This window comes from Oncorhynchus keta, chromosome 11, assembly GCF_023373465.1.
Source record: "Oncorhynchus keta strain PuntledgeMale-10-30-2019 chromosome 11, Oket_V2, whole genome shotgun sequence".
Classification (NCBI taxonomy): Eukaryota; Metazoa; Chordata; class Actinopteri; order Salmoniformes; family Salmonidae; genus Oncorhynchus; species Oncorhynchus keta.
In genome coordinates this window covers 13,636,594-13,643,921 of record NC_068431.1, presented here as the reverse complement: position 1 = coordinate 13,643,921, position 7,328 = coordinate 13,636,594, and the positions used below count along the sequence as shown (strand labels likewise).

At 42.0% G+C, this 7,328-nt stretch overlaps 1 pseudogene; it reads left to right on the top strand.

Annotated features, from left to right (window-relative positions):
• On the top strand, positions 1-6,785 carry LOC118373500 (E3 ubiquitin-protein ligase RNF14-like; annotated as a pseudogene).
• Positions 6,786-7,328: the final 543 nt, after the last annotated feature.

The window sequence follows — 7,328 nt, the reverse complement described above, 5'->3', positions numbered from 1 at the left end:
ATGCCCTCACAGGTAACTTTTGACTCCACTCTTAAATGAGCTCTAATGACAATAATGAGCTCTTATGGTCCTCTTATGAGTACTGACTAATACACTGCCCCTTGTACAGGTCAAGCTCCTTGTCGGGGAGGAGTTGTTTACTCGTTATGACCGTCTCCTGCTTCAGTCCAGCCTGGACCTGATGGCTGATGTGGTGTACTGCCCTCGCCAGTCATGCTGTGATGGTGGAGCAAGACACCACCATGGGCATCTGCCCTGCCTGTCAGTACGCCTTCTGCACCCACTGCAAACGTGGATACCACGGCCTGTCCCACTGCAAGGTCACAGCAGGTAAAGGAAATAATTGTACATTGTATTACATAGTCTATATTATATTACCTGACATGTTAATAAGTTATATGCTGTGCACAATCTAAATGGAGGTTAGAATAATGGTTTTGGTATTAAGAGGGGCCTCTCTCTCCTGCCATGTAGATGAGCTGCGAGGCCTAAGGGATGAGTATATCTCTGCCAGTGCCGAGTGGAAGAAGTTCATGGAGCAGCGTTTTGGGAAGTGGGTTATCCAGCGTGCCGTGGAGGAGTCCTTCAGCAGGGACTGGCTCTATGAGAACTGTAAAGGCTGCCCGCGCTGTGGCACTAACATACAGGTATGTTGCGCTCTGCACAAGAAGACTGTGTTATTTCGTTTGGACATTTTTTGCTGCTCCTACATGAGGTTGCAAGTAGCCTAGCGGTTAGAGCGTTCAGCCACTAACCAAAATGTTACTAGTTCGAATCCCCAGTAAAACACATTTTTTGATTTGCTATTGAGCAAGGCACTTAACCCCAATTTCTCCCGGGTCGCCATCATTAATGGCTGACCCCATGACCCCAATCGGAGTGTCTCCAGGGGAGTTTGATTTGCAAAAAACACATTTCCGTTTCACACCACACACTGTACAGGTTACACACTTGTACATGTGTGAAACAGGACAGATATTAAACACCCTCTCTTTGACCCGATCCCAAGGGTTTAAGTTCCATCATTGTGACAGATTTCCATCATATGGATTCTGGATTCTTCGTTTTTGAGATCATTGTAGATGTCCAATAACAATCTCTGCACTCGTGGAGGTGACAGCCTAATACAGACTTCTATGAAATATATTCCCAGATAAATGTATTCTGAAATATTTTATTTTCTCTGTCATGCTGTGTGCACTGAACTGACATGCATGATTGTTGATGACACTGATGTTCAGATGAAAGGAATGAAAGTCTGTAATACACATCACCACAGTGCTCATCTCGGACTGTAGCTGCTGGCTAAGTCATTCAAAACCTATACTTTATCACTCAGAATGGAACTTTCCAGTGCTTCTATTTTTGCCATATAATGTTAAAACAAAATCAGACAACCCCATAGTATAATAGTTTACCTATTTACCTAGTCGGCTTGTTCTCTTTTTATGCGAGATACATGCGCCTCGAGAGGAATATTTATTCTGACAAGCAGTCAATGTACTACAATTCTTAATGCAATCGCGGAAAACCCTTTTGAAAGCAGTTTCAGCAGCGTGGTTTAGGAGTTTGCAGCAGCGTGGTTTAGGAGTTTGCAGCAGCGTGGTTTAGGAGTTTGCAGCAGCGTGGTTTAGGAGTTTCCAGGAGCGTGGTTTAGGAGTTTGCAGTTTAGGCGTTTCCAGGAGCGTGGTTTAGGAGTTTGCAGCAGCGTGGTTTAGGCGTTTCCAGGAGCGTGGTTTAGGCGTTTCCAGCAGCGTGGTTTAGGAGTTTGCAGCAGCGTGGTTTAGGCGTTTCCAGGAGCGTGGTTTAGGAGTTTCCAGGAGCGTGGTTTAGGCGTTTCCAGGAGCGTGGTTTAGGAGTTTCCAGGAGCGTGGTTTAGGCGTTTCCAGGAGCGTGGTTTAGGCGTTTCCAGGAGCGTGGTTTAGGCGTTTCCAGCAGCGTGGTTTAGGCGTTTCCAGGAGCGTGGTTTAGGAGTTTCCAGCAGCGTGGTTCAGGAGTTTCCAGGAGCGTGGTTTAGGAGTTTCCAGGAGCGTGGTTTAGGCGTTTCCAGGAGCGTGGTTTAGGAGTTTCCAGCAGCGTGGTTTAGGAGTTTCCAGGAGCGTGGTTTAGGCGTTTCCAGGAGCGTGGTTTAGGCTCAGCTGCCCAACAGAGCACTTAAAGGTAATGACGTACTTTGTAATAGAAACAAACAAAAATAAAAACAAACTGAGTGAATAATGGTGATGGTTATTCATTTATTATAAATATATACATCAGGATGTGTCCAATGGGGTAAATGCAGACTAATCCTGTATGTGGTAAAGTGAAAATCTGAGGTCCCAAGGCTACAGTCTGAGACTGCAGGAAGATATCTTTACACCGGGCTTGCAGGATTTGTTGTTGACTTTAGATATGTTTCTTCTTAGAATTTCTGACATTTTTATTAGGCTGTTTTTAGTAAACTTATAATTATATACATGCAGCTTAGAAAAATACTTTTAGGGACTTGGGAGAAGATGAGGTATGTGTACATATACACACACACACACACACACACACACACACACACACACACACACACACACATACACACACACATACACACACACACACACACACACACACACACACACACACACACACACATACACACACACACACACACACACACACACACACACACACACACACACACACACACACACACACACACATACATACATACATACATACATACATACACACACACACACACACACACACACACACATACATACATACACACACACACACACACACACACACACACACACACACACACACACACACACACACACACACACACACACACACACACACACACACACACACACACACACACACACATACATACATACATACATACACACACATACACACATACACACACACACACACACACACACACACACACACACACACACACACACACACACACACACACACACACACACACACACACACACACACACACACACACACACACACACTGAAGTCGGACGTTTACATACACCTTAACCAAATACATTTAAACTCAGTTTTACACAAATCCTGACATTTAATCCTAGTAAAAATGCACCGTCTTAGGTTAGTTAAGATCACCACTTCATTTTAAGAATGTGAAATGTCAGAATAATAGTAGAGAATTATTTATTTCAGCTTTTATTTCTTTCATCACATTCCCAGTGGGTCAGAAGTTTACATACACTCAATTAGTATTTGGTAGCATTGCCTTTAAATTGTTTAACTTGGGTCAAATGTTTTTCAGGTAGCCTTCCACAAGCTTCCCACAATAAGTTGAGTGAATTTTGGCCCATTCCTCCTGACAGAGCTGGTGTAACTGAGTCAGTTTTGTTGGCCTCCTTGCTCGCACACACTTTTTCAGTTCTGCCCTCAAATTTTCTATAGGATTTAGGTCAGGGCTTTGTGATGGCCACTCCAATACCTTGACTTTGTTGTCCTTAAGCCATTTTGCCACAACTTTGGAAGTATGCTTGGGGTCATTGTCCATTTGGAAGACCCATTTGCGCCCAAGCTTTACCTTTCTGACTGATGTCTTGAGATGTTGCTTCAATATATCCACACAATTTTCCTCCCTCAAGAGGCCATCTATTTTGTGAAGTGCACCAGTCCCTCCTGCAGCAAAGCACCCCCACAACATGATGCTGCCACCCCCGTGCTTCGTTTGGGATGGTGTTCTTCGGCTCGCAAGCCTCCCCATTTTTCCTCCAAACATAACGATGGTCATTATAACGATGGTCATTGTCCCCATGTGCAGTTGCAAACCGTAGTCTGGCTTTTTTTTATGGCGGTTTTGGTGCAGTGGCTTCTTCCTTGCTGAGCTGTCTTTTTTAGGTAATGTCGATATAGGACTCGTTTTTACTTTGGATATAGATACTTTTGTACCTGTTTCCTCCAGCATCTTCACAAGGTCCTTTGCTATTGTTCTGGGATTGATTTGCACTTTTCATACCGAAATACGTTCATCTCTTGGAGACAGAACACGTCTCCTTCCTGAGCGGTATGACGGCTGCATGTTCCCATGGTGTTTATACTTGCGTACTATTGTTTGTACAGATGAACGTGGTACCTTCAGGCGTTTGGAAATTGCTCCCAAGGATGAACCAGATTTGTGGAGGTCTACAATTTTTTTTCTGAGGTCTTGGCTGATTTCTTTTGATTTTCCCATGATGTCAAGCAAAGAGGCATTGAGTTTGAAGGTAGGCCTTGAAATGCATCCACAGGTACACCTCCAATTGACTCTAATGATGTCAATTAGCCTATCTGAAGCTTCTAATGCCATGACATAATTTTCTGGAATTTTCCAAGCTGTTTAAAGGCACAGTCAACTTAGTGTATGTAAACTTCTGTCCCACTGGAATTGTGATACAGTGAAATAATCTGTCTGTGAACAATTGTTGTAAAAATGACTTGTGTCGTGCACAAAGTAGATGTCCTAACCGACATGCCAAAACAAACAGCCCAACATGTTTCTGGCAAGATTTTAGTTCTGCTTGGATGCATATTTTGTAGTTGAAATGCTATCTGTTTTTATAATGCTGATAAAGATGGCACCTCCTACAGACTATAGGCCTAGCTAACAGCTCATTCTCTCAAGATGCTGAAGTAAATAAATCATATTTCTCCACTCCTGTTCCCAAGTCAAAATGTTGCCTACATCTGGTGTATCATTTTACTGCAATAAATACTTAATTCTGCAGGAGTTAATATTAAGGCTATGTGAGCAGTTATAGACACAGTGTTAGGGTCGCATCAATTAGAATCTGGTATCAGGATAAATATGACAATGAGTCACCGATTGTATGCTATGTATTTTTTATTAGCTAAGCAATAAGTGGTAAATGCAATTTTCGTATATACGGGCTCTCTGTCCCACCTCGCAGGGCAAACAGAGAACTGACTTGTTCTTTACAAAGATATTATAAATATACTCTGTCAGAAATAGTTCCTGCTTCCGAGCCGGCCTGTCAGAGTAGAGACTAGGCGTGGTTTAGACTCACCCAGCCTATCGTTGATTGTTGGCACAGAGCTGGTCCCAGCCCCCTAAGCGCTTCAGCGGTCAGTGTTGCAGCTGTGTAGAATATGCAGTTATCAGGAACCTAGCTCCTGTTATCTAACAAAAGACCGTTTGTTCTCGCAACACTATGTTCTGAATGTGCCCCCCCAACTCATTGCACAGGTCCTGTCTTCATGTTATTCTGTATTTTTACATCATGAGAAAGGCCCATGGCCCTGAAACTGTTAACAAGTTCGCTATGTTGCATAACACATACATACATACATCCACACTAGCCAACAGCAGATAATATTCAATCACATATATGGTAACAGGCTATAGTGCATAACACATACATACATACATCCACACTAGCCAACAGCAGATAATATTCAATCACATATATGGTAACAGGCTATAGTGCATAACACAGAATCAGTCAGTGTCTAGATTTTAGTTTCCATTTAACCCTTCTGAACAGTAGTAGGCTACAGTTCCCTTGACGTGGCATAGGCCTGTTTGAAGTCCCCATCTTTGGATGTCAAATTTGTATAGCACTTCACAACCATCACGTACTGTAACCTCACTGCTATCATCCTCTTTTACAACTACACCAAATCTTTCTTTCCCAAACATTCTTTTTTTTTGCCCTCTTTATTGTCAACTCTGACATTGTCCTTTTTGCCTCTCTGGATCGACATTAACTTTTTCTGCGCGTCTCCAAAAGTGTAGGCTATTTTGCTCACGTACAGTTAGGCCCTAAAGTTTAGGCTTACGCACTATTGCCAGACAGCTGAAAATGATGTAAGAAAAAAATCTATGTAGCATATAAATTGAACAAGAATGATAGATTTATGGATTATTTTTTTAAAGGTATTATTTTCTCTTTATTAAACTCGCATGCCACCCACCCACCCTTCATCCACACAATATTTCATGGCCCTAAACCCGTCTGCCCCGCGGATATAACCATCATTTGGGCTACAGGTATTCCTTCTTTTTGCTAATAGCACATTTAATAATATAGAATAAGCTATATACATGGTCCAATATGGTAAAATAATTGTTATTGGGCCAATTTCTGGAAGGGGAATTTATATTTTAGCATTTTATTTGAATTAATTTTGGAGTAGAATGTCACCAGAACTGAGCTTCTCAGTCCTTCTACATAAACATTTATCCCAAGGAGGACCATGGACCCCTTAAGCAAGGGGACTCGAATCAGTACAGAATGATCTTCTTTCCTTAACTATGATGGTCGTGACTTTCTAACATGAAGGGGAGGTTAACTTGGACCCAGACAATTGATCTGACAAGTTTCAGTCGTGGGATTTTTTGGGTTGTTTTAACCCCCATGATTCTATCTATAGGTTAATTTGATTGATCATCTGCAATAAGATGACTTGCACCTCGTGTAAGCAGTACTTCTGCTGGCTGTGTCTGGGCCAGCTCACACTTGTCAACCCTACAGCCACATCAATAACCCCTCCTCGCCTTGCTACAACCAGTGAGTAGCTTTGTTATTGTCCTCTTTCCTTTTTTGGAAGGCTTCATTGGCATTTGGCTTTGTGTGGCCATTTAGATGTACGATAAATCAGGATTATGCTCATAGAATGTTTATCTAACCTTTTTATTGACTTCATAATTAGTAAAAATGACATTTTACTTATGTGTTTCTTTTGTGTTTTCTAGGCTCTTCCAGGGTGTGGATATTGATGAAGATGATGCCTTGAGTGATGAAGAGGACTGATGTGTGCAATACCTCAGTGTGCTTCGTTTGTTTGCAATTTATCTCACCCTCACGACACAAACTGCATATGGATTTAGCCAACCCCACCATTTCTCACCATCATTGATCAGGCATTTACTATGCCAAAATATATCAGTCATTTCTAATGGTTAACTGGCTAGCAGAGAGCAATTCCCAGCTTATACAGGCACATTACCTTACTCCATACAGAAGTCAAATACTCAGGGCCAGTATTTTTCTGAAAGCATGCTCGTGAAGACGGCGTTCTAATGTGATGGGTTATATTATGACAGACCAGCTAGATCTACTGTCTCTTCTGTATTATGACAGACCAGGTCGATATACTGTCTCTATTATATTATGACAGACCAGGTCGATATACTGTCTCTATTACATTATGACAGACCAGCTACATCTACTGTGTCTATTATATTATGACAGACCAGCTAGATCTACTGTCTATTATATTATGACAGACCAGCTAGATATACTGTCTATTTTATTATGACAGACCAGCTAGATCTACTGTCTCTATTGTATTAT